The 27,019-nt window shown below is 43.9% G+C and overlaps 1 long non-coding RNA gene across 1 annotated transcript; it reads right to left on the bottom strand.

Moving 5' to 3' along the window:
* Positions 1 to 14,074: 14,074 nt before the first annotated feature.
* Positions 14,075 to 26,284, bottom strand: LOC147572093 (uncharacterized). The gene is made up of 4 exons (XR_015246723.1): positions 26,122 to 26,284; positions 17,771 to 17,884; positions 14,786 to 15,013; positions 14,075 to 14,306 (listed from the first exon to the last, which is right to left on the bottom strand). It is a non-coding gene; the product is annotated as an uncharacterized LOC147572093 (long non-coding RNA).
* Positions 26,285 to 27,019: the final 735 nt, after the last annotated feature.

Here is a 27,019-nt window from a genome sequence, read left to right as displayed (position 1 = left end):
TTCTTGAATACTGTGAGAAATTAATCACTAGCTCTGTGAAATGAGAATTTCTACCTCATCTGTCTGCCTTTCTTTCTAGAAAGAAAAAATAAATCTAGGACTCAAGATCCTTCTAAGTTTTCCATAATTCTGCAGGGTATATTTTAGCTTTCCTTTTCTGGAAACTGAATTTAACACTTAGGAGCCAATCTAATGTTTTGCTTGGTCCTCACCATTGTGCTATGAACATAAGTCTTTTCTTCTATGGTCGTAAATCTTCAACTATTTTATTTCAGCAGCATCTTTTCTTCTGAATTGATTAGTAGTGTCTTTATTTTCTTTTTTATTCAATTTGACAAATATGTATGGACATTGATGCTTAAAAAGGCAGGGCGGGATATGTAGTGAAAAGCAAACAATCCTTCCTTTTTTGTTGTTTTCTCTCAGTAGAAGTTTGGCCTGTGTTTCCCTTCATCTGTTTATCAAAAACATATTGGCCAGAGTGGAATGAGTGTTTTAAACGCCTTCATAGTCTGTTTCTCTAAGAAAAAAGTACAACTGAAGGAAATCACCAAAATATTGTCATTACATTTTATCATACATCCTTCCCTGGCTGGGGTTGGGGGTGGGAGAGAGACAGAGACGAAGAAAACAGAAGCAGGAAAATCTTACAAATATACTTACTAAACAATGTCCTATGAAGCGATTTCAATCCCTGAAAAGTGTTGGTTATATCCTCCTAATACTCAGTGCCTGCAAATATGGCGGCTGTCACTAATGATGGAGATAAGATTGGTTGACTTATTCATGTCATAGACACACTTCTACCCACAAACTTCAACACTCAAATCTACCTTTTCTAAACAATCGTGTTGCTAAAATGTGCCATATGACCCATGTCCCTTAACAAAGAGCAGAAGATTATTTTAAGAGATAAAAGTTGAAAAAAAAATAAGATGCCTAGAGCAAGAAGCAAGATGCCTTGTGCAGGATCAAGTTGTAGAATTGAAAGCACCTCAGTGATTCTTTTGTTCAGTTTACAGACGAGGAGACAGGCTGGTAGCTGCAGTGGCTTCTCCCATGTCCCATTGGGTCTGTTATACAAGCTCTAAGCCTACCATCTTTCCTCTATCATTGGTGGCCGGTCACCAGCTGTCACAAGTCCTGACTAACTAGGCTTTGGCTGTTGATTGCAGTCTGATGGTTTTTCACCTTGTCTTCAAGGCTCAGGACAGCTGAGGAAGACGCCTACTGTTGGCTCCTCCCCCTCCCCCTTCCCTGCGCTTGGATCTGAGCATCAGAAAGTCCCCTTCCAATGGGCTTTCAGCCTGCCATTTTGTCTTCTCAGGGCGAACAAGAAATCCCAGACCTCGGGTCCCTGCTCATTGCTTCCCCGAAGACATAACAGCTCAGTCCTGCCTGCCTTCTTCTTTCTTTACTTATTATGGCTTGAACATGATTCCCTCTGACCTTATCAAACCCTCTCATGATTCTTTGTCAACCAGCAGAACTACTGGATGTCAGTGTCTTTTAAAGACTTTAGTTCATGAGGAAGCAATTTTGCAAATGATTGCATGAAGTCGCTTTTTAACTGCCTCGCATAGTTTCACTTCTTGTAAGCCTCTTTTTTAAAAGGGAATTGTTCTCTTCCCCTTCTGGCTTCTTAAATCTATCTGAAACCTAAAATATCGGTCATTGAATGCAGTTGTACAAAATAATTTACTTGGATCGCCTATGTCCTGTGAAACCAAAAAGCCTAATCGTTGTGATTATTCCTGTCACATTCAGATAATGACAATACAAAGGGAGCATTGCAAGTGTGAATGTTAATCAGCTTTCCCATTGCTTCATCAGAACTTACCTTGTGCTGTGCAACCTTCTCTTTGCACTCTCTAGGGTTTTTATTGTCATAACCTGTCACATTTAACCCACTTATTCAAGTATTTAGGTTCTTCTACGGCTTTTCACTTTTGCCATCATTCTAAATAAGAAAAAGAGTTTCCTGTGCAAGAGATTTTTAGGCAAAATATAATGTACAGAGCACTAAGTTCAATAACTTTAGAGAATGAAATTTGGGACAATTCATGTGGCATACCTTGTTTTTATAGGCCAAGCAAAGCGCATTAATTCCATTCTATTTATTGTTTTTAAACCACTTGTTTAGTGTGGTGGATTTTTTAAAAAATCAATTGATCGATCATTGGGGTTGTTTTTTTTTAAGATCACAGAGGAAGCCTATTGATTATGGAACTCAAATATCTAAAGTTCACTCAGAAATCTAAATTGCTTGGCCTTTTGTGAAGTTTTTTTGTGCTCCGAGGCCTGCAAAGCTTTGCTCTAAAGTCTTTGAGCTTGAATCACATGGGTCCCATTAATCTCTGTCAAGAAGGAAGTTTGAGGGGAGGGTCGGAAGGCCAACTCCAGATCCGGTTTTATTCTTTCCTCATTTGTTTCAGGGCCCACGGCCATCAACCCTCCCTAATTTTATTTTGCCTGAGCTTCCCATTTCCATAGCTATAAATATGGGGCCGCATGATAATTGCTACCTCTTAAAAAAATGGAGAGTTTTCACTGAAGTTCCCCTGCAAATCTAAGATGTCACGTATAGATGTTAGCAGCACAGAGTATTATTAACATCAGTGGTAACTGTAGTAAGACTATGTCTCATTTTCTTTTAAAGACATAGGTATATCAATTTCATCCTGTCTGACTCAAAGGGAATTTGGGTGCTAACACTTCAAAATACTTTTAAGTCCTTAGGGAGAGAATCCAAGGTGAAAAGTATTAATTTCTGATTCAGTTCCTAAAGCAAAATGCCTGCCTCAGAATAACAAAGTTATTTCTTATCCTGTGGCAGAAATGTACAGGTGAGAACTCCCACTGAGACCTTCCGATCTGAAAACACTAAGGAATTTCTGCCATTGTAGCTAAAAAGACAGAAAAAAAAAACCTGTCTTCTCACTTGTTCTTACCTTTCAATTTTTTTCTGAGACTGTCTTTATGTGACAAGAGCTCAGCTACCTGGCAACTATCCACAGCAGAACAGAGAACCAAGAGACAAATGACAAAGTCTCTGACTATCCCAGGAAATTTCATGAAATCCACACTCTGAAACTCCTGAGTTTTTTTCCATAGGAAACCTCTTCAACCCTTTATTTAAATCCTAATTACTCTTAACTTATACACAATTCTAATTACCTTCCTGTCCTAGTTTTCAATCACATGACAGATCACAAGCAGGAAATTAGAAAGGGAGCTATGTATAAAATAAGCAGAAATACTGATAGTAATGTAACATTCTCTAAAGGGACAGAGACAGAACACTAATATAAAAATCTATAGCACAGTTGTCTGGGGACATCTTAGGTGAGAATGAATACACTTCGCAGAGTCTGTGGGCAACATTGCACTGTTTCAGGGAACGGCATTTTATTCATATAATGAGTCCAGATTATCAATAAAAATATTTATTGGGAATTAGGAATGGGAACCCCTTACTCAAGGTACTTCCCTTTCATCCGTCCTAAAATTATATTATTCATTTTTATTTATGTAAGACATTTTACTGTCATCTGGAAAATTTCTCAGATAATCATATGGATCTTCAATATCTATTATTTGAATGGGAACCCTTTAAATGTGGCATTGCTGTGCCTTTCATAACCTGCACGTTTTATGTTGGCCTTACGGTCAATGCAGTCTTTTCGGAAAAATAGGTATGTAAATTTCACCATGGAAAACTCACACTGCAACTGGTTACTCGGAGTATCCAAGTGGATGCTTAGGCATTTAAAAGGTTAAAGTGTCTCTTACACCAAAGACATTCCCTGAATGTCCTGAGTGGAAGCCACACCCTGGTGAGAAGACATCTCTGGAAAAAATGAATACATTTTCAGGAGTGTGGGCCTTGTATTTGTTCTCTGGAATTTTCCCCTTTGATAAATTTTCTTCTGCCTTCCAGTCGCCAAATTATCTCTTCTGGTAGAATGCCTTGATTTTTTTCATTTGCAGAGATCTCAAAGTCCTAGGCTATTTCGCAGAGAAAGGAAGCCTTTGAAGACAGCATGAATGTGCACACTTTCCCCATGGGAAATAGTTCCCTGCCCACATTCACCAAAACCTCCTTCCTGGTGCCTATTCAGTACTCCATAATAGGAAATCTCTTCTCTGTTGATAGTGGCAGCTTGTATCAAACTGGGATGTATCGTTTCTTCTTCACTCATGGATGATTCTGATTTGCTCCTTGGGGTGTAAAACCGACCGTACCCAGAAGATACTATCGGCCTCAAAGTTTCTCTGAAGGCGGGGGGCCATAGTAGCATTTGCTACACCAGCTGCATAGCCGAGACAGGATCAGATGACCTCCACACCATGCACCAGTACCCACTAGTATGCCATCTAGGATGGCAACCTAGAACTGTTGCTTCTTTCTTTCAAATCACCCCTGCTGTACGCCTTCTATGTGTGAGGTACGCAGGCACTAGCTATATTCAGCAAAATCGTAACAGAGTTTTCCTGCAAGGAGCTTACAATCCAGTTGTCAAGAGGAGTATTAACCTGCGCTAATGTCTGCCAGCACTCTGCACAGCCGGGCCCTAATGGGAGATGCTGGGACTTTCCTTCTTCTGAATCGAGAGTCCCAGCAATCTCAAGAGAGAGGAGAGCCCATGCACAACCCTCCGCCCCCTTCCCTGTGATTCAACAAACATTTAGGGAGTATCTACTTGGTGCGAAAAGCTGGGGAGTGACCAAAACAAATCAAATACACATCTTTGCCTTGAGGAGTTTACAAAAACAGTCCCAGTAGCTTTCAGGTGGTCTGTCAATTGCCTTCCTTGGGTTCAGTTCTGGAAACGACACCTGTGCACTCCATGATCTTGAAGTCACTAGGCCATAGACAGCCCATTCATTTGGGCAGACATAGTGCATGCCACATTTTTTTGTTTGACTTTATGAAAAAGCGCATTGACAAAATGAGCCCAGTATTGCCGAGTATTGACAAAATGAGCCCAGTATTGCTGAATAACAAACGCCAGAATGCAGTCACTCATTGCAAACAAACCAATGCAAATCTGGAGGACCTCTGAATTTGCATTAAACGTAGCCAGTCTACAGCTTCTAACAGTCAGAAGCAATCACGGCCACTGCTTGCTAAAGTGATATCAACAGACGTCTGCTCGTTCTATCTGTGGTGATCTGAGAGTGCTGCCCTAGGGCCTTGCTGGATGGGTCAGTGTTTACATAAAAACCAGAGCAGACAGGTACGGGGAACTCACCGAAAAAGAGCAAAAGCAATGCTAAACGCAGTCCCCAGGCCACCATGGCATAATATGGGAGACTACGCAACACATAATTCCTTAATATTGTTTCTAACAAACTAGATGTTGTTATTATTTTCCTGCAACAACTGCTACTGCTATTATTGAGGGCAGGATAGCAGTATTTAATTGGGGAGAATGACTTTCTTTGTTGCTGTGACCACTGGTAAGAAAGTTAGTTTGCTCTCACATTTGTAATGGCAACACTGCCATCTCGTGGAAAATATTGGAAGTACCTAAAGCATTTCCTTTTTATTTCCAAGGCGAGGATCTGCTGGTTAAGAAAACAGGAAAACAAGGATATTGCACCTCCTATTTCTACCTATTTTTAACTTTTAACATTTTTACCAGCAGAAGTCATTTAAAAAGAAAGTTTCAGTCTTGAGCAATTCTTAAATCGTTTGCCAACCTAGATGTGTCTCAATCTCGACACTGCAAGTTCATGTAAAACTCTTGAACGATATTTTGTACCGATAGGAATTTCTACTGCCCCCTAACACTGTGTAGTGACTTCACTGTATATTAACTTCTTTTCTACAGATTTTTGAGCTACCAGGTGAATTAATTGAAAAAGTCGAATCCTGTTAGGCACCACCTTAGATGATGCTGGTAGCCTGTGAAAAATGAATGTCTTTTTTCTTATATAAACCGGTAACAAGACTTGTTTTCACAATTCCTTTTTACATTTTTGTGCATATAATACCTGTATATTATACTCATATTCTAAAGTGACCAGAAAGTGTTATTTAATAGAAACTACATACATTTTTTATGTCTCTATAGACGCTTTGATTCTGGGTACATTTACAATAAGTTAGCAGTAAAATAGACTATTCTTTTCAAGTATGAATAAAAATGTACATTGAAGTAAAAGATGACTACTGTTTTTTTTTGTTTTTTTTTGTTTTGCATTTATTTATTTTTGAAAGACAGAGAGAGACAGAGCACAAGTCGGGGAGGGGCAGAGAGAGGAGACAGAGAATCCAAAGCAGACTCCGGGCTCTGAGCTGTCAGCACAGAGCCCGAAGCAGGGCTCCAACCCACAAACCATGAGATCACGACCTGAGACGAAGTCGGATGCTCAACCGATGGAGCCACCCAGGCACCCCATGACTACTGTTTTTAATAACTTCTTCTCCATTACAGTATTTATTATAGTAAAATTGGAAAAGGTACGCATCATGAATGTCCCTTCATTCTTCAGATTTCAAGGGAAAGTGAAGTCACAGGCTGTGTGACCACAAGAAACCCAGTCCCTACCCCAGGAATATCTGAGCATTCCTGTGAGGGTTCAAATGCTCTGCAAGCCCACTGAGGTGTTGCCAGTGTAGGCTCACTGCAGACTCTGGGTTTCTCTGCCAATGACTCAAACTTTCTCATAACTGCCTCTTATCCCTGCAGCTCACTCCTGGCCGCCATCTTCCCAAATCAGGCACTTGGGCTCTCTTTTTATTTCCCAAGGAAAGCTGAAACAAACTTTTGCAACTAATACATTTTACTAAGGTTTGATGATAAATAAAAGGGTTATCCCAGAAAAGAAAAGCTTAAAAGTGCATCTTGGACACCCGTGAACCTTGAGTCCTTCACCCTCACAGGACAGCCTCTGTGCACCCCTCTTGTCTTAATCTCCTGCCTTCCATCTCCTCACTTCCAGGCAGACCTGCCCGCGGTTGATTTCGGCGCTGCTTCTGGGTCGGGTTGCCAAAAATACCCTCCACCGCACCCCAGCCAGGGAGCAAAATCTCCTTAACATCAGAGTAATCTCTGCAGAGATTAAGACAATACTGTTATTTCTGTTAGTTAACAGAATACTTGACATCTGGCCTAACACGTGTTCACTGGAGCTCCGTCCCCAGATGAGGCTTCTCCAAGATGAGTGAAAGACTTTGACTTGAACCAAGTGGCCAGCACCTCACAGTGGGCTCATTTCCAGAAAACAGAGGGCGAGGGATGGTGGGATCCATGGAAACTCTACTTTGCAATTAAAAACATTTTTTTTGGAATTCTAAAACAGAGTTTATTAGAAAGGTGATGGGGGGGGAGGTGGGGGATGCTGGTTTCAATGGTATGGTCCAGATTTTACCCTTAGTGATGCAAGCACAACAACATAGAAAATTATAAATTTGTCAAAAAGATTAAAATACAGTCTCCCATGTACTTGCAAGCAAAATAAAGAAAAATGTTAATTTCTAATCTTATTGCCTTTTCCTTCAAGTGGGCATTTGAATTCCTATACCTAGTTGGGCAAATAGAAATTATATTAGATATTCCTAATAGATTCCATAATCTAATCATGACTGAGAATGTAAAAAACAGACTAACATAATCATATTCTTTCCCTACTCTAAGTGTACATCAAATTCTATTTTTCCTTTATTTTTTACCTCTGTCAAAATAACCTAAATATCATCTCTTAGCCCCTCCTCTCCAATCCCACTACCACTGCCTTAGTCCTGGCCCTCATCATTTCTTAATTAAATAGGTTCCTAATGGAGCTTAGACTCTCCACCTTTTCCTAAAAACTCCACTTTCAATAGATTTCTAAAATGACAACTCTGAGCTTTGTTTTATCACCCTGCTAAAAACTTAACATAGGATATGGGCATCTGGGTGGCTCAGTCAGTTGAGTGTCTGACTTTGACAGGTCGTGATCTCGCAGCTCGTCAGTTCAAGTCCCACATGAGGCTCTCTGCTGTTAGTGCAGAGCCTGCTTTGGATCCCCTGTCCCCCTCCATCTCTGCCCCTCCCCTGCTCACACTCTCTCTCAAAAAATGAATAAACTTTTTTTTTTTTTATCTTGAAATAAGATAAAGAGTCAGGTCCAAAATCCTTAGTTTGGTTTATAAGATCTTTCATTATCTGACCAATCTATATTTTCAGCTTCACCTTTTTACTACTCTTTTTCACACCCTGTACATCTCTTTTATGCTTTTGTTTAAACATTCCTCCTGCTTTTTCATGCTTCTATTACTTGGGAGCCCTTTTCTGCATGTAGAAGATACTCAAGATATTGTCTTGAATTCTAAATATATTTTACTCAATCTTCAAGACCTAAGTCAAATGTTAGCCCATTAAAAAGTCAATCAAGGGGCGCCTGGGTGGCTCAGTCGGTCAAGCGTCCGACTTTGGCTCAGGTCATGATCTCACGGCTTGTGAGTTCGAGCCCCGCGTCGGGCTCTGTGCTGACAGCTCAGAGCCTGGAGCCTCTTCAGATTCTGTGTCTTTCTCTCTCTCTCTGCCCCTCCCCCATTCACACTCTGTCTCTCTCTGTCTCTCAAAAATAAAAAAACATTAAAAAAATAATAATAATAAAATAAATAAATAAAAACCCAGTCAATATATAATTATGGAACCCTTAGTAGGTGGATGATTCTGAATCCATCAAGCAGCGTTGGTCTCTCTATACTCTAAGAACTTTGATCCATAATTTCATGTTGAACCTTAACTACACCTACTACATTGTGAGTTTTCTAAGTGCTCTATAAATATTAATCACACTAGCTTTTTTGGCAGTCACATTACCCTGTTCGTTTCCATTCATTCTTCCATCACTAGAGCCATAAGGTTGGGGTTTCCCCACTATGCTTGTACTGTTAAGTAAAAACTCCTCACCCAGCATCTGTGCAAATGGGTTTATTAAGCTCAATTTTAGGTACTTACAGTGACTTCTTCTAAACTTAATTTTGGTAGATTCAGCCAATCATTTCAATATAATGATACCATTTCGAATTCTGATTTTCTTTCTTTTTTTTTGCTTTATTTATTTTCGAGACAAAGAGAGAGAGAGCGCGCGCAAGCGGGAAAAGGCAGAGAGAGAGGGAGACACAGAATCCGAAGGAGTCTCTAGGCTCTTCTGAGCTGTCAGCACAGAGCCCAGCACGGGGTTTGAACCCACAGATGAGATCATGACCTGAGCTGAAGTCAGATGCTTAGCCGACTGAGCTACCGACGTGCCCCTGAATTCTGATTTTCTTAACCAAACTATTGGTTATTCTTCTCAGATTCATGTGACCTACATATATTCAAACATCTTTTTATTTGGAGACTATAAATTGTTGAATAAGACAAGTTAGAAAGTGATTATCGCCAAATTATCACATTATTCTCATCAGTCAGGTTTCAAGTGCCTCCTTAGGGCCTGGGATGATGCACTATGTTAGATACAGAACCGTTCTGAACTCCAGAGTCATCATTTTCTTAATGTCTCTACTGTAGTCTAATATATTAATTCTATGAAAAAGATATAGTATGTCTAACCTGAGGTGTTCTTTGCGAATGAGTTCTTCAAGACCACAGTCAGTTTTTGTTAGCTATTACGAGTCATGTCTTATTTGGGATTTCCACTAAATTCATCACTTACGATTTTTGAAATCCACCTTCTTCCACTTTTTGCAAATTCTCACAATGATTGCCCATTTTCAGTGTTCTGGCTCTTCTCTCATCCTCTAAGATCCTCCAAGTTCGCCAAGAAAAATGATCTTAGATGATTTTAATAAATGCAGCTTTATCTATTCAGTGTTTCAACAAGAAGTTATTAAATGTCTATAATGTGCCAGGCACTGTGCTGGCCACCAGTTCACCTTGAGTTAAACAGATATATTTCCTCCATTCAAAAGGAGGCATTCCCCTCCACTTTGATCCTCTGTGTCTTGAAAGGTTATAGTTTGGAGAGCCAGTCAGAATTTTTCTTCAATTACACAGGACTTAAACTAACAATGACCAGCGTTTTGCCTGGTAAGTTATACTTCATACCAGGGAAGGTAAAGAAATGCTAACCGTTAGTCGTTTGCAGTTATAAAATGTCCTAAAGACTGAAGAACATTCTCAGGAACATGTTTTCTAGCAGCTCCCATGGTGCTCATGTCTTGGTGAGCAAAGGCAAATCCAATAATCGCAGGACACATGAACTTGCAGCAAACCAGTGAACAAATAAATTCAAAAAAAATAAAGATAAGTAAATCCAGATTGTGCTTCGGTGCCATGCAAACATAAACAGAATGATGTGATGGAAAGTAAATAGATGTGGAACGAGGCACTACCTTTGACAGAGTGACCAGGCACCATCTCTGATTTAAGTGCAAGTGCAAAGATCATGAGACAGGAAAGAGGTGCACGCAGTTAAGGAATCTCCATGGTTGGAGTACGAGTGTGGAAGGGAGGTTGAGACAAGGTTGGCAAGGGGGAGGTAAGAAGTTAGTAGCCAGATTCAGAGCCTTGTGAGTCTATCAAAGTTGAGATTCTATTCAACAGGAAACCACTAGAGGGCGCTAGGCCCTGACTGACCATGGGTAAATCAAATCATCTCCAATGGCACCTCTTCGGGGAACAAATACCAGCAAATACTAGGAACAGCATACATCTTTGGAAGCTAAAATTGTTGGCAATTTTAGGGATACTGTACCATTCCTCTTAAGCAGAAACTTAATTTAACTTCACCCCTCCCTGTCTTTGCCATTTTAATCTTTTGAGACTACACCTATGTCAACTCAGAGCAAAGTATGTGCTTGTTCAGCTCACTGTGATACATAATAATCCCGACATTAGTCAATATGTTGAAAATAAAAATTCAATCATAAAAGACATTTCTGCTTCCAGATTATGTAGAAATGACTTCATTAAGTTAGCTTTCAAAAAGTATTTTCCCCAAAAGCTGATGCCTTCTTAAATGGTTATGTTTAGGGGCTCTAACGAAGACCTGTGTGGACGGAAACATCAGAACTAATGGTGCCTGATTCTGTCCTTGTCATTTTGGTGATGAGACATAAAAGGCACTGGGTATCTTCAGTTTATGCAGTCTTTTGAGAGCTCTTTGACTGAACAGACTCCTTAAGGGACAAAGTGTCCTGGAGAATAAAAATGACTGAAGCAATTTCCGTGACTTGCAGGCTTTGTTACAGAGCAAACACCTTCAGAGGAAACTGGGTGAGTCACTGGGGAGGAGGTGCTCTGTCCCCTCCTCTCTCTTTCCTTCTCTGACTTTCCTTCCTCCCACCTCTAATCTTTCTGCATTTCTGATACCTCTGCATTCTGATACAACCATGTTCTTTTGGCCTACACTTACATCACTCATTGATTCCATATCATTGAGTCAGTGATGTTTCTCAGAGCCTGCACTTCCTTATCTATAACAGGAGGCTGACACCTGTCCCATTGGGTTAAGTGAGAAAATACATTCGACACAGATAACACAGGCCCTGATATATGAGTAAGTCCCTTACAAATGCTAGTCTTCCCTCATGCGTTCTGCCCCTTGCCACCCTCCCTTGTCTCTTCTTCCCCTGTCCATGCCACAGGCCAACAAGTTTTTCCTATAGCCAGGGCTCGCTTCAGCTCTACTTCCTGGGGTCTAAGGGGTGGAGGCCAACGGGCATAGAGTTTAACACACCCAGAAGTATATTCTAGTATGCAGAGTAAATTTCTATTTTGTTTTATTTTTATTTCAAGAGGTTTCACAAAGAATTACCTGACCTCCTCCGCTAATTAAGGGCAAGATTCTTACTTATTTTTTAAAATATTCATTTATTTATTTTGAGAGAGAGAGAGAAAGAGAGAACATGAGTGGGAAAGGGACAGAATGAGAGAGAGAGAGAATCCCAAGCAGCTCCATGCTGTCAGCACAGAGCCTGGTGCAGGGCTCGAAGTCACAAACCACAAGTTGGAGGCTTAACTGACTGAGCACCCAGGTACCCCGAGATTTTTATTTAAAATTGGGGAAAGTTAGGGGCGCCTGAGTGGCTCAGTCGGTTAAGTGTCCGACTTCAGGTCAAGATCTCGCGGTTTGTGGGTTCGAGCTCCACGTCAGGTTCTGTGCTGACAGCTCAGAGCCTGGAGCCTGCTTCGGATTCTGTGTCTCCCTCCCTCTCTGTCCCTCCCCTGCTTGTGCTCTGTCTCTGTCTCTGTCTCTCAAAAATAAGCATTAAAAAAATAATTAAAATAAAATAAAATGAAATGAAATGGGGGAAAGCTATGTAATGAAGTGCAATTCTACCCCCGCTCCCATATGCCTCCTGGCTCAGACGCATATGAGTACCTTCAAGTACCTGGATGCAACAGCAACCTGCCAGCAGAGACCAATCCGAGGAGAGGACTAACATCTACTTAATGGGGGCATAAAACTTAGGTTCTCCTACTTGCTCTCGTCAAGCAGAACTCAGGGCTCCAAGCTCCTCCCGTGTTCTGGCTTTACTGAAGCCAGAAGTGGCGTAAGGCCTTGACGTCTTTTGTTTCTAGCTGTACAAAAAGGAGAAGAAAAGAGAGAAGTGATTTCACAAGGGGAGAGGAGAAGGGTATGAGGGGCCAGGACTGGAAATGGTGCACGTCACTTCTGCCCACATTCCTTGGGCCGGAATATAGTCACAGGACCCCACCAAGTCATAAGGAAAGCAGAAAAATAGAATCTGACTCTGGCCCAGAAAGAAAAAAGAAGAGACCACGGTGAACATATAGCAGACTCTGCCACAACAATCTTTTATTACAAATAGTTTGGTTTAGTATTTTTTTCTTTGCAATGGGACTTTGTATCAGAATGTTAGCAATGTTTAGGAAAATTAGAAGATTGAGAGCAAAAGAAATTGTCCTCGAACTTTGAGCTCCACAGAATAATATTGACTGTCCTGATGTGACTCTTCTCACACATCCTACAAAAACCATGTAGTCGACAAGGAGAGAAAACGATGCCGCCCGTAACCTTCTCTACGGGCACCATAGAGCCTCCCTCTCCTGCCAGCAGAGAAATCTCTCGCCCTTATCCCTTCTCCCTTTTCTACCTTCCTTGACCCCTTGGTCTCCTCAGTCTTTCTGCTACCTGCTCTCTCCTCGTGTTCAGTCTCTGGCTTAGTTTTAGTTGAGCCAGATGTTGGTATCGGAAGGATGGCCATTGCTTGTTTGCAACCTTTCCAGGAGCTTCCCAGGTGAAATTTGAAGCCAGTGCCCATCACAGAGGGCAGGGAGAGTCTGAAGAAGTGATAGGCCACTCCAGGTCAGTAGGTAGCAGTTTTAACAAGTGAGGGGAACTTCTGTACGAGGCTTATCTGAAGCACCAGCACGAACGGATCCTTGCACCTGCCGGCCAAATCTAAGTTTGTAAAGAGACTCTAACTGGACTCAGTCATGTGTCCCATGAAGGTGTTTTCAAAACCACATCACCATCTCAAGGCCACCTCCTTGGATGGAGCAGCCTGTGGGAATGGGAAAGGCAAGGGGAACCCACATTCCAAGGTCAGGGAACGGGGTGAGGAGCCTCCAAGTGCCAGGGACCGGCGCATGGGTCAGCTGGCAGTCACATCTGTTTGGCGACCTTGCTCAGTAGAAATCGGAAAAAGACTATGTGCCCTATTCCCTGAGTTGCAATACCTGAGGCATCTGTGTTCCCTTCTGGCTCAGGGAAGTGGGAGGATGTGAGGCAGGTGGGGGTGGGGGGCAGAAAACAACTACCCCCCTCCCCGAGAGTTCCTGCTCTGTGCAAGCGAGTTGAGAGCTAGGAAGCAAAGCATTCCTCTACTGGATCACAAACTAAAGACTGGTAAGCCATGTCTCAAACCATATTATCCCACTTCAGGCCACCAGGTTTATTTCCTTACGTTAAACCTAGGCCTCTTGTAAACTCTGATTAAGTGCATACACTCCTTGTTTGTATGTGTGGGGTGGGGGGTGCGGGGGTATAAATTGGAACACTATTAATGTAAATTTGACAATATGTATTTACACTCGAGGTGCACCTATTCTCTGACCCAGCAGCTTCTAGAAAGTTGTCCTACATACTTCACATACGTGCAAAGGAAGTTATTCATTGTTTTTACTGAAGCACTTTGGGAGTGAACAAAAAAAAAAGATAAGAAATGGCCCAAATGCCTATCGGCAGGAGAGAGGCTAAATACATTATGGGACAGCCATACAACGGGTCATCGTGGAGCCAACGGAAAAGAACGGGGACTTGCGCACTGGAGACTTTTCCGAGATGGAGCAAAGGAGAGGGTCGCTTGTGCCAGTATGTGCAGTGTGGCACCACGTCTGAAAAGGGGAAACGGAGAATCATATCAGTCTTTGTCTAAGTGTAGAATGCCTCTGAACGGTTATAAAGAAATCAGTTACCCTGGGGCAGCTGGGTGGCTCAGTTGGTTGAGCGTCTGACTGTGGCTCGGGTCATGACCTCTTGGTTTGTGAGTTCGAGCCCCACATGGAACTCACGGCTGTCCGGCACAGAGCCCACTTCAGATCCTCTGTTCCCCTCTCTCTGCCCCTCCCCCACTTGCACTCTCTCACATTCAAACGTAAATTTTTTTTTTTTAAATGTTAAAAATTAAAAAAAAATGAATCAGTTACCCTAGTTATCTCAGGGAACGAGGGCTGGGGGGCTGGGTACACTTTTTAGACGTTTTAGACTTTCCTTTTATCATGTGTTCAGGAAAATTCAAGTTGAAAGTAAATAAACAAAAGTTTTCGATCTTAGGTCCACAGTGCTACAATCTGTGGAGACAAGGGCTCCTCACCTGACCTAGAGCACTCAAGGGCAGGAGCATGTCCTTGGAGCCAGTGTGACTGAGGCATCACCTGGGAGAAGATGAGGGGCTGAGGGGTTTACGTTTCCACCATCCCCACGGGCAGAGTCCCTTTCAGGGGCCGACTTAGGAGAATCCAGGTTTTCTTTTTACAAAATAAAGTGGCGTTGTCTTTCATGGGCAATCAGACTCTGTTTTCACACAGTTTCTTCAGCTCGGCTGCAGCTCAAGAAAGTAAACAGCAAAAACAGGTGAACCATAAAATTAGGCCTACATCATTGGGGTGATAACAAAGGCCATTAAATCTATCATTTGGGATCTAAATGTTGGAGTCGGACTTTAATGATACCGCAAAACTCTACCGAAAATAGATTAATCCAGAATAATAATACAGAAAACGGCCTGATGGAAAGGTTTGAAAAATTATTCAAGCTTTCCAACTGATATGGACATTAGCACATCCCCATCCTTAATGACGTAAAGAGAAACAGCATTACCGATGCCTCATGCATCAGGGCTCAGCGGATCTGGAGGAAAAAGCAGGTGGCTTATGCAGATCTGAGAGCATTTTGATATTAAACAAACCAGCCACAATTAGGTGGGCTTGGCAAAGGCGTGTCCTGTTTATGCTTAATCGTGAGAAGTAGGCATTTCGGATGTCTGTCCTCTACACTCTTCGAGAGATCACTCAAGTGGTGCAGGCTGCGGGACGGGAGTCAGGGGATGAGACCCAACTGAGAAGCCAAGATAACAGAGGAGCGGGAGCCCACAGAGGGGCGCAGACAATGCCAGAACGGACGAGGCTGCTCAGCCCACGCCTGGGCGGGGGTGGGGGGGAAGACACGCATTTGTACCTCCCGCCCTTGGCGGTGCTGGCTGGGGAAGGGGGTCCTTGCTGGGAAAAACCTAAACCAAAACCAAAACCAAAACCAAACAAGGAAAGCTGCTCATCTACCTTAGAAATGTCACGGGACACGTTGAAGAAAGGAGCCTGGGGACAAGGCAGAGAGAAGGAGGGAGAAGAGCCTGGAGAGGCCGAAAGGCAAGAAGGTAGGTGACTCCTTCCTTTCAGAATGGGCGATGTCGCGAGTGTGGTAGGAAATCTTGGTGAACTTGTGACAAGGCAATCGCCCCCTCCTCCACAGCCCCATGAGAAAGGAAGAGGAAAACTTCAGCTAAAGACCTGTATTACTTTGCAGTGCTTTTTAGAGTCAGATTTACAGGTTTTTGCCTGTGAGTGGCACCGTGCTGAGAGTATTTTTGAGTTGGAAGCAAGAAAACTTCACATTTGGGGGATTGAATTCTTAAAATTGGCACATCTTTTTGGTATATCTGATGCCTGAAGCCAGTGACACGAGGACTTGCTTGCTCATTGTGGTCAGTGGCTTTAAAGATCTTCGGGCTGCTGGGTTTTTGTTTTATGAAAGAGGCCACATGGACACCACCTTCTATAGTGGACTCAAATCCCACTGGGTGCGGGGGTGGTGGTGCCTGCGTGGCTCAGTCAGCTGGGCGTCCGACTTCAGCTCAGGTCATGATTTCACCGCTCGTGAGTTCGAGCTGCACGTCGAGCTCTGTACTGACAGAACCTGGAACGTGCTTCGGATTCTGTGTCTCCTCGTCTCTCTGTCCGCCCCGCCCCCCTCACGCTCTGTTGCTCCCTCGAGAATAAATGAACAGTAGAAAAAAATATTTTTTTTAATAAAAAAAAAATCCTTCTCAGGGGATTAAGTTGTAAAGTGAATGCAAAAAGCAAAAGTTACGTATAGTCAAAATTTGCATTAAAGATACTGTAAAATAAAAATACTGGTGGGGCCCCTGCGTGGCTCAGGTGTTAGGCCACCGACTCTTGATTTTGGCTCAGGCCATGATCTCACGGGGTTCGTGAGTTCAAGCCCCGCACTGGCCACCCTGACAAGGCGGAGCCTGCTTGGGATTCTCTCTCTCCCTCTCTCTCTCTCTCTCTCCCCCGCTCACACACTCTCTCTCTCTCTCAAAATAAATAAGTGAAATTTAAAAAAATACTATAATTCACCCTTCGGGTACAGTATTCCTCGGCTGTACACTCAGGTTCGGCTCAGCCAGGGGTGTCTGAGGCCTGAGTGCACAGCCCTTCATCAGTTATTTAAGTGGTGCCAACCACACCCAGGCAGCGGCGTGGGACCAAGTTCAGTCCCCACCTGCAGGCAGATTAAGTGAGGAGGCAGAGAATACATACATGAGCAGGCAAATAAAATCACATCAGAGAGTTTTATGTGCTGTGGAGACAAAGCAGGGAAAAGGTAGAGGCGGCACCAAGGCAAGAGTTATAATTTTATGGAGAGCGATCAGGGAAGGCCTCACTGAGGGGGGGAACATTTAAGGAAAGATTCGGGAGAAGGAAGGGTGGGAGCCGGCAGCTCTCCGGGGTGGGGGAGAGTATTTCAGACAAGGCAGCCGTAAGTGCAAAGGCCGGCCAGGGACGCGCACATCGTGGATGCGAGACACAGGGAGGAGGCAGGGAGTGAGGAAGGGCAGGGCCCGTGGAAATGGTGGGGGCCAGATCCCTGAGACCCAGGACTCCAGTGCAGAAGATTGGCTCTTACTCTGAGTTAGGAAGAAGCTGGAGAGTCCTGAGCAGAGAGTAATAACAGAAGGGGTTATTATTATAATAACCCGGGTTTCTAAAGAATCACTCCCGCTTGGCTGCGTCGTTTAAGATCTGGTCAAGATCATCATGGTTCGTGAGTTCAATTACCGCATCGGGCTTTCTGCTACCAGCACAGAACCTGCTTTGGATCATCCGTCCCCCCCCCTCTCTGCCCCTCCCTGCTCACGCTTTCTCTCTCTCAAAACTAAATAAACATTAAAAAAAAAAAAAAACAAACAAATCGCTCCAGCTCCTTCATGGGCAAGAGGCCACTGGGGAGCAAGAAGCAGGTCACAGGTGAGGAGTCTGTTACAACACTCCAGGTGAGAGATGGGGGTGGTCATGACCATGGCAGTGTTGGCAACAGGTGGCTGGACTTCACGGTCACCAGTCAGATGAGTTAGTTGGTAGACGTCTTCACGGCCGAAGGATCAAGTCGTCACCGGTGGACCAATCTTCCACTGTGCAAAGGGGGAAAACCAGACATTAAGTCCTTCCTGGAGTGATGCAGGACCCAGTAATCATCAAGTATGAAAATATAGAATTTCTGTCAAAAAACTGAATTTTCCTCCAATCAAGTGTTCAGAGCTAATGTCTAGTTTGCAGGAAATGTAGGTGGCAAAAAGACAAAATCAGAAAGGGGGCAGTCTGTGGGACAGGTGACCCAGGTTGTCCAAAAACGGTGATGGAATTTTTTAAAAGGATGGGGGACTGGTTCAGGAAGGTTTTCTGCCTCCAGCCCTGGTTAGCACTCCGCGTTGACAGCGCCTTCTGGAATCCACCTCCCCTGAGCTGCCCTCCCCTCCCCACACTTTCTTTATTCCTTGCCCCGGATTCCTATTCTGCTCAATGCATTTTCTATTTCTAGTTGTTTTCCTTCTGTGTCATGTTGTGAATTTATAGAAGAGATTATTCGCTAGACATTTCTGAGGATCTCAATTCTCATTTTCCACCACTCCTGCTCTACAACCGTCTACTGCTGGTAGGGGTTTAGACAATAGGTCTGAATTCTAAATATGTCTGAATGTGTCTAAGTTTTATTTGAATGTGTTTGTCCTCTGAGGGGAGATTTGTGGGGATTTTCCGTCCTCTAGTTTTCTCAAAAGTGGTTTCCATGGGTAATTTTTCCATTCACTATGCTGATTGATCTATGATTAGTCACCCTGATCTGCCATAACAAAATACCATAGACTGGGTTGTTTAAACAGCAGAACAGAAATCTATTTTCTCACAGCGTTGGAGTCCAGAATCTGAGATCAGGGTGTAAGGATGCTTAGATTCTGGTGAGAGCTCTCTTCCTGGCTTGCAGACACTGCTTCTTGCTGTGTGCTCACAGAGCAGAGAGAAAGAGAGCAAGCTCTCTAATATCTCTTCTTTTTTAAAAAAAAATTTAATGTTTATTTATTTTTAACAGAGAGAGAGAGAGAGAGAGAGACAGAGCATGAGTCAGGGAGGGGCAGAGAGAGAGGGAGACACAGAATCTGAAAGCAGCTCCAGGCTCCGAGCTGTCAGCACAGAGCCCGATGCGGGGCTCGAACTCATGGACTGCGAGATCATGGCCTGAGCTGAGGTCGGAAGCTCAATCGACTGAACCACCCAGGTGCCCCTCTGGTATCTCTTCTATAAAGGTATCAGTTCCATCATGAAGGCCCTACTCTCATGATCTCATCTAAATCTAATTATTTCCCAAAGCTTCCTTTCCAAATGCCACTACATTGGAGGGTGAGGGGTTCAACAGATGAATTTTGAGTGGCCACAATTCAGTCCTAGCTGTCTATTTGATTTTCAGGGAGAAAGGTGTTTAAAAAACAACCCTGGTATCATGATCCCAGCCCCTGAAATATGATAGAATTTTCTGCTGTGCTGTGTGTGGGATACAAGAGAAAAAGAAAATCAAGGATGAATCTACGGTGTTGAGTCTGAGCAACACGAAGGATGGAGTTTCTGTTTACTGAGGTGGAAGGGAAACCAGGATTTCAGTTCTACGTGTTAAGTTTAGGACGCTTATGAGGCATCCAAGTACAGATGTAAAATAAGCAGGCAGACCAAAGCCTGGAGTCCAGGAAAGATCCAGGCCAGGATATAAATTTTAAAGTAGCCATGCTCTGTTTGGAGCCATGAGATGAGAGAATACCAAGTAGGTCAACGCAGAGAGAGGAGAGAAGTCCGAGGACTGGACTCGGGGCAATCCAATGCGTAAGAGTCAGAGAGGTGAGGATAAATCCACTCAGATGAAGAAGCAGTTGCTAATGAGGTCAGAAGGGAATCAGAAGAGCATGTCTTCCAAGCAAAGCCAGTGTTTCCCTAAAGAAAGAGGGACAATCTAGCTCCAGGGCTCAGGCACTGGTCACATCCCTGAATATGGAAAACTTAAGTTGAGCCCACAAGATGTGTTTCTTATTCCTCTTAGACTTCACATGCTCCAATGTCTTCATTCAAGAACCGTTTACAGTCCAGGCTTTGAGTCAGGCAAAGGACCACAAAGTCAATAACTCTGGTCTCTGTTCCTCAGGAGCTGGCTCACATTTCAGTGCAGGAAAAAGGCAATAAATTAATAACCTCCACCGAAGGCCAGAAACCCTGCAGAAGTCAAGGTCTATATAGAATCCAGTGTGGCTAAGGGTCAAGGTAGATCAAGTGCCCTTACAGACAGTGTGTGGCAAAATCAAGGAGTTGGGCTCTAAACCATCTTAGGTCCAACTGCGTGGCTTTGGGCAGGTTACAATCTCTGAGCATCTGCTTCCTCATTTGCACAATGTGCATAATAGCAATAATCATAATTTGTGCTACAGGATGGATGTGCTCATGAAACGGATGTTTATCAACTGCCCAGTACGGGGACTATGCAGGTGCTCGGCAAATGTCAATCCCCTCCCCACGTTTTTGCCCTTGTACATCTGAGCTCTTCAAGCACAAATAGGAGGTGAGTGTTTTCAGGTTGGTTAGGAAAATTAAGATAACAGGAGCTCAATTGCAAGTTAAAGGTCATACCTTTGGAATGAGTTGAAGATTTAGGATTAGGAGAAAGCGTCCACAAAATAACTCACCTACAGTCTTCACAAATTCAAGGTCATGAAAGACAAAGACTGAGGAATAGATTCAAGGACACTAAGAAGACATAAATACCTGGTGTGATTTTGGATTGGATTCTGGATCGCCCCCCCCCACACACATTTCTTTATTTGCTATAGACAACAATAACAAGACAATTGGCAACATTTTCATCAGTTGTGTTGATGTTGATAATTATACAGTATTATGTAAGAGAATGTCCTTGTTATTAGGAAATATATATTGAAGAATTTAAGGGTAAAAGACGGCACATCTGCAAATTTAATCTCATGTGGTTCTAAAAAAGAATGTGTGTGCACACATACATACATGCACATACACTCATGCAGAGCAGAGAAAGAGAATGATGATGCGAATGTGTAAAACGTCAACGGTTGGGTAATCTCGGTGAAGGATATATGGAAATTCTTTGTATACTAATTGCAATTTTCCTGGAAGACTGAAATTACTTCAAAATATTTTTTTTTAAAAGAAAGCTTCTACTATGAAAGGCAAAGCAAATGACTTTTTATGTCATAACGATTCAGGAAATCCTACCCAGGAAAAAAATCAAAATTGGCAGCCAAGCTCTGGAGTGGAAACATTAACATGGCCCCAGCCAGAGACCTGGCAAGGTTCAGAGAATTCTGGAGGCCCCAATTAGAAGTAACGGGAACTGAACTAGTAGTATCTCAACACAGGTTCATTAGTACAGCAACAGTCCTTTCTTAACATAGAATTCAACGCAAGGGCACCGCTTGTGTGGTTTCCGAGAGGCCCTGAAGCCACCACATCCTTTATCAGAACTTTCTGTTTGAGAGCAAAGAAAAGGTAAGAGCTTAATTGTAGTACCAGACCAGCAACAATCCACACACATCTGATTCTACCTGTCAATCGCTGGTTTGGGAGAATGCCTTCCAGAAAATTATCTACTGTGGTTGCACTGCCACTTTTCAGAATGCTTTTATTCATGTAAAGTAGAAGTCTGTAAACCTTACCCAAGCTATTTGCATTGCAAGTTTTCAAAATCTAAATGATTTTGAAAATCCTTAATTTAACATGTACACTCAATTCTTTGTTTCTGGGAAAGAATCATTACATAGGATATGGCAAGTGTATATATATGTACAAAAGGAAAATGTGAATTAATAATCCTACTGTATTTATTATATTACATTATGTATAAAATACAATTACATATATTTATGTATAAACATATTATATATAACAAATAAATATGATAAGCCCCTGGGAATCAGTTAAAGAGTTGTCAGAATCAATACGAACAGGTACAAGATTCACACACAAAAACCAGTGGAATGCCTGTACTCCCAATTCCCCAACACACCCCCGATAAAAAAAAAAACCTGTTAAAAAATTTAAAAGACATCCTCTTCTGATGAGTTCAAGGGATGCATGTTTAAAACTTTCCATTTAAGAAGGTAAACTAATAAATTCCATTGAAAAGTAGTAATAGACAACAAATAACTAAGAAAAATCCTAATGAGAAATGTATATGAAACTACTTAACTGAATTCAGAGATATAAAAGATACATTAGGGGTGCCTGGGTGACTCAGTCGGTTGGGCGTCCGACTTGACTGCGTCATGATCTCGCGGTCCGTGACTTCGAGCCCTGCATCGGGCTCTGTGCTGACAGCTCAGAGCCCGGAGCCTGCTTCGGATTCTGTGTCTCCCTCTCTCTCTACCCCTCCCCCGCTCATGCTCTGCCTCTCACTCTCAAAAATGAATAAATGTTAAAAAAAATTTTTTTTAAAGATACATTATATGCTGCTGTATGGAAAAAGCTAAACATAAAGATGCCAGCTATTCTCAAATTAATTTGTAGGCTTATTGTGTTCTCTATAAAACCTATGTTGAGGTGTGGGAGGGTTCTGAGGACTCAACAAAATAATCTAATTAATCTTAACATATAAATAGGAAAAGATACCATGTACACCTGAAACCAATATTATACTGTATGTTAAACTAACTGGAATTTAAATAAAAACTTGGGGAAAAAATGATATCAAAACAAATTCCTTATAAGAAGGCCAGTAAGAGAGAATTGGCCTTACACTGAAATATATTACAAAGACCTTATAATTAAACTAATGGTACTGGTATAAGAATAAATAGAAATTAAGGAAACAAAATAGTGCAAAACGGATCACGGTGTTTACAAAATGTAGTATAGTTTTATAGACAGTATTGTAAACAAGGAGAAAGAGATGATTATTTGATAATGATGCTAGAAAAACCATGTGTGGGATTTCTAGACTTGAAAAAAGAGGTTAACAAACATTTAAAGAAAACTATCTAGGTCTGGACCATAAAAGTCTCCTGAATTTCCCTTCTCCCATGAAGACACCGAATAACAACTCCACATAGAACAGTTTCCTCAGAGAAATCCAGAGACCAGCAGAGTGGCTCCTATACATCGGGACACTGCGAAAGTACCCACATCAAAGCGACCAGGAGGGGCGCCTGGGTGGCTCAGTCAGCTGAGCACTGGACTCTTGATTTCGGCTCAGATCATGATCTCACGGCTCGTGAGTTCGAGTTCTGCGTCCGCCTCTGCACTGACAGCGTGGAGCCTCCTTGGATTCTCTCTCTCTCCCTCTCTCTCTGCCCCTCCCCCACTCACACCCTTTCTTGCTCAAAATAAATACATAAATAAACATTAAAAATATATAAACAAACAAAGTGAGTAGGAAAGGCTGAGACCGCTCCTGCCATAAACCCTACAGCTGGCGCACGACTATGGCCCTGGGAGGGAACAACGCCTCTCCCAGCCTCTCCCTGAGGACCCAGAGGTTTAGACAGCACATCCAGTGCCCCAGCTCCTAGGGCCGGCTCCCAGGGATGGGCCCCCAGATCGCCTAGCTCTGAAAACCAGCGGGGCTTGCACTCACAGTCCTGCAAGATGACAGCAAACAGAAGCAGTTACTAGTCAGACGTGCACTCAACTCAGCTGATCCACAGGGCTCGGTGTGGAGGGGGCATGCAGACATGCAAACTGTCCAGTCTCTCCCTGGAAGGAATTTGACTGCACACTTTACAAGCTGCTGCTTGAGGACCCTGCCTCCAGTTAGCACCCATCTACGTGCCGAACGCGGATCCGTCCCAGACCCCGAAACGGCCGGTGGGCACATCCCCCACCTCCCCTCTGGTTCACTCCAGCAGTGAAACCAAAGTGCCAGTTATCTCTCAGGAAGGAGTTGGTCCACACAGCTAGTGCCTCAACATTTACAGCCGTCAGCTGAGGGATGGGCCCCTAAATCGCCTACTTCTCCTAACCAACAGGGCTTGCATTCATTCACTAGTCCCAAAGGGCTATTAGCCAAACAAAGAAGCGGTTTTTCAACAGGCGTAGGAGCATGTCCCATGACTCTACGCTTGGGCTTAACACAGAGGAAGCAAGGGAAAATGCCCACCTCCCAGTTCCTCCCTGGGAAGGACTTAACTACATACATTCCCATCTGCTGTCTGAGCGTCCGTTACGAAACAGCCTGCATCTACTTGGGAACTACAGGCCTCCCCTTTGGTACACGGACAGTCTTGGCACACCCTCACCTTCTGGGAGCCGCTAAGAGAAAGGCTTGAGAGTAGACCAGGAGCTCAGACCAGGCTGATCGACTTCCAGAAGCCATCCCAGTAGCCAGGGAGTGGTGTTGCTTAACCCTGGTAACACTGTGTGTTGGATGCCACTGGACCTTGGGAAGATGTGGATTTCAAAAGTAGGGCTGATGTCCATTGCCTGATGTGTCGGTGGGGGGCCCTTTCGGTGACCGTTGCTTGGCTGCCTCGGGCACTAACCAGCAGCCAGAGTTTCTATTTCATCAGAGGAAGTGAGGAGATTGTCAGCACAAAAAGCAGAGTCCTTGCGAAAGAGGCATGCCCTTCCACTTTTGCAATGATGGCGGCCGGCAAGCCAGTCATATAGCAACCTGATCGAATGCAGATTGCCGTTGGTCCCAATCTGATAAACTCTGTTGGGCCTTGGGTCTATGAATAAGGAGTAGTAAACAGACAGATCTGACTCTCAAACAGTGGCTCCAAAATCCAAGCGTGAACTGAGGGCTGAGATCAGATGTCGGGAGACTTGTGGTCCATGGATGCTTCAGCTTTCGCTGATCATCAAAGGGACAGGGATTGGGGGATCGTGCGCTCCAGAGTATAACGTCTACGATTTTTGCCAAGATGCCATCTGAGTCTCAGAACCATAAGGGAAGGGAAGTAGGAAGGCAAATCTAAGTAAGAACTTCCTAGGGGCATTCAGAGATGGATGAGCCACACGGTCACCGGGCCTCGGCACAGAAGGCACAGGTGGTATAATAACCACATTTTCTAGCTTCTAAATTGATGCTTGACATTCGGGCTTTCCTGACCAGGGAAAGACCGCCCCTGTCAGCACTAGCTAATTCCTAGAGGCAATAGCCCCTACTCACCACCCACATGCTTTAGTAGTGCCTTACTCTTTGGGACAATATCCCCCATCCTAATCACCCCAGGGCCAGCCATTACACAACAGAGGTAGCCCCTACCCACTGAGCCTGCTGAAATTGTGTGAACCAGCCCAGTGCTAAACCTGCTTAGCCTTCTTACCCTGCCTTGCACACTCCTACCAACAAAAGCTGCGATAAAGCCACTTGCCCACAGTTCCCTTACTCTCTCTGCCTGTGACCAATACCAGTGCGTCCCTGGGTGGCCCTGCATGGCATGACATCCCCCTTCCTCTTAGAAACTACAAGTTAGAAACTATCTTTTCAATGGCAATTGTCTTCTGATCTGCCGACCTCACCGACCCTGCATAAAAAATAAACTCTAGGGGCGCCTGGGTGGCTCAGTCAGTTAAGCGTCTGACCTCGGCTCGGGTTGTGATCTCACGGTTTGTGAGCTCGAGTCCTGTGTCGACAGTCCTGTGCTGACAGCTCAGAGCCTGGAGCCTGCTTTTGATTCTGTGTCTCCCTCTCTCTCTGCCCCTCCCCTGCTCATGCTCTGTCTCTCTCTCAAAAACGAATAAACTTAAAAAAAATTTTCGTTTTAAAATAAACTCTACATTTTAAAACAGTGGCTGATGGATAGACTGTCAGTCTTGAGACTAACAAATTTTAATAGCTGTATCTCAATGTTTTGAAAAGGCCACAGTGTCTAAGTGGCCCCACACTTGGACATAAACTCACAAATGCAGAGTTGAATTGATCCCCTCCCAATGCATCCGGTGCCTCGTGGGCTTGCTCTGGGAGGATCTGTATCTTGGGCAGAGCACAGGGGTATTAATCCACTCCCTGCACAGACCCCAGGACTGCCAGCCGCACGTGGAATTAGAAGCTACCTAAAATGGTTATTTTAAGTGACTGAAGTGGGGAGGGGGGCAGTCATTATACAGCAAAAGCTAACGGAAATACTGCCCGGCGCCCATGAGGTAGCACTCTCTCGACCTGCAGGTGGTGAGTTCCACCCGGACCTGCACCCCTTTCCTGCACCAGAGAACTGGGTGAGCCTGATGGCGACCACAGATGTGGCAGCAGTGGTGTCCAGCCCTAGGAAGCCACTGCATCATCAGGCCACTGCAGTGCACCCCATCCTGAGAATGATTATGAGTGCTGGCCCATTGAAAAGGGAAGCAAGGATCTTTGACTCACCGTTACAGGTACGAGGGACTCGGAGGAAGCCTAGTCCATCAACCTTCCTTCTCTAGACACATAGGGAAGGACTAAAAGACAGGCATCACTGTATTGCTATTTTAAGTCCATTGGACATCACAGCCTATACACAAGATCAAAATGAGGCCACTTCCCCCTGAATTTAACATACCCGGTAGGTACCGGGCAGGGAGGTCTTCACCGCGCATGGGCACATTCTGCTCGAGTTCAATGATCACCCGCAGTAGACACACACACAGGCCAACGCTTGGGCGGGAGCCTGAGCTTATACATCACTCAGTGAATCACAAAGCCAGGCAGACCACGCCTACGACTCACACACACAAGGGGACTGGGCAAGGAGAGGAAAACACCCTGAATATCAAACCCTCTTTGGGGGAGAGACCAGAGCGAAGCCAGAAGAGATGAAGTATAAAGGGCAGAGTGGCTGACGACCCAGAGGAATTCTTACACAGGAGGCCTGGAGGGCAGCCTGCAACCTGGGCAACGGGGGAAAAAGTGGTTAAAGTATCAGCCTGTGCTGGCTTTAAAGTCCCCATCCTGCATGCCCCACATAGGCAAACACCACCAGCTTTTACCAATGGGATCCCTCACAGTCCGTAAAATAAGTCTTGACATCGTGTCTTGGAGACAAGGCATGCCCCAACCAGAACGTTGTAAAGGACAATCCCCCCCGGAGTTGGGACACTTATCCAGGACTCTCCTGGCTGTAGCGGCCTGTTCACACCACAGGCACTCTTCACTTCGGTCCCTGACTCCAGGTTCCACGTTCCAGTGACTCCATCACTCTTGTCCTTGTCCTCTTTGCTCTTGCACTCTCTGATCCCCCCTGTATACTTGGCCTAAATCCACTTCGCTGCCCCCACTTTGGACCACA

This window comes from Puma concolor, chromosome F2 (assembly GCF_028749965.1).
Source record: "Puma concolor isolate L17-30 chromosome F2, mPumCon1.1.hap2, whole genome shotgun sequence".
In the NCBI taxonomy this organism is placed as follows: domain Eukaryota; kingdom Metazoa; phylum Chordata; class Mammalia; order Carnivora; family Felidae; genus Puma; species Puma concolor.
Note: the sequence above shows the minus strand (reverse complement) of the source record. Positions and strands in the feature narration are given on the sequence as shown.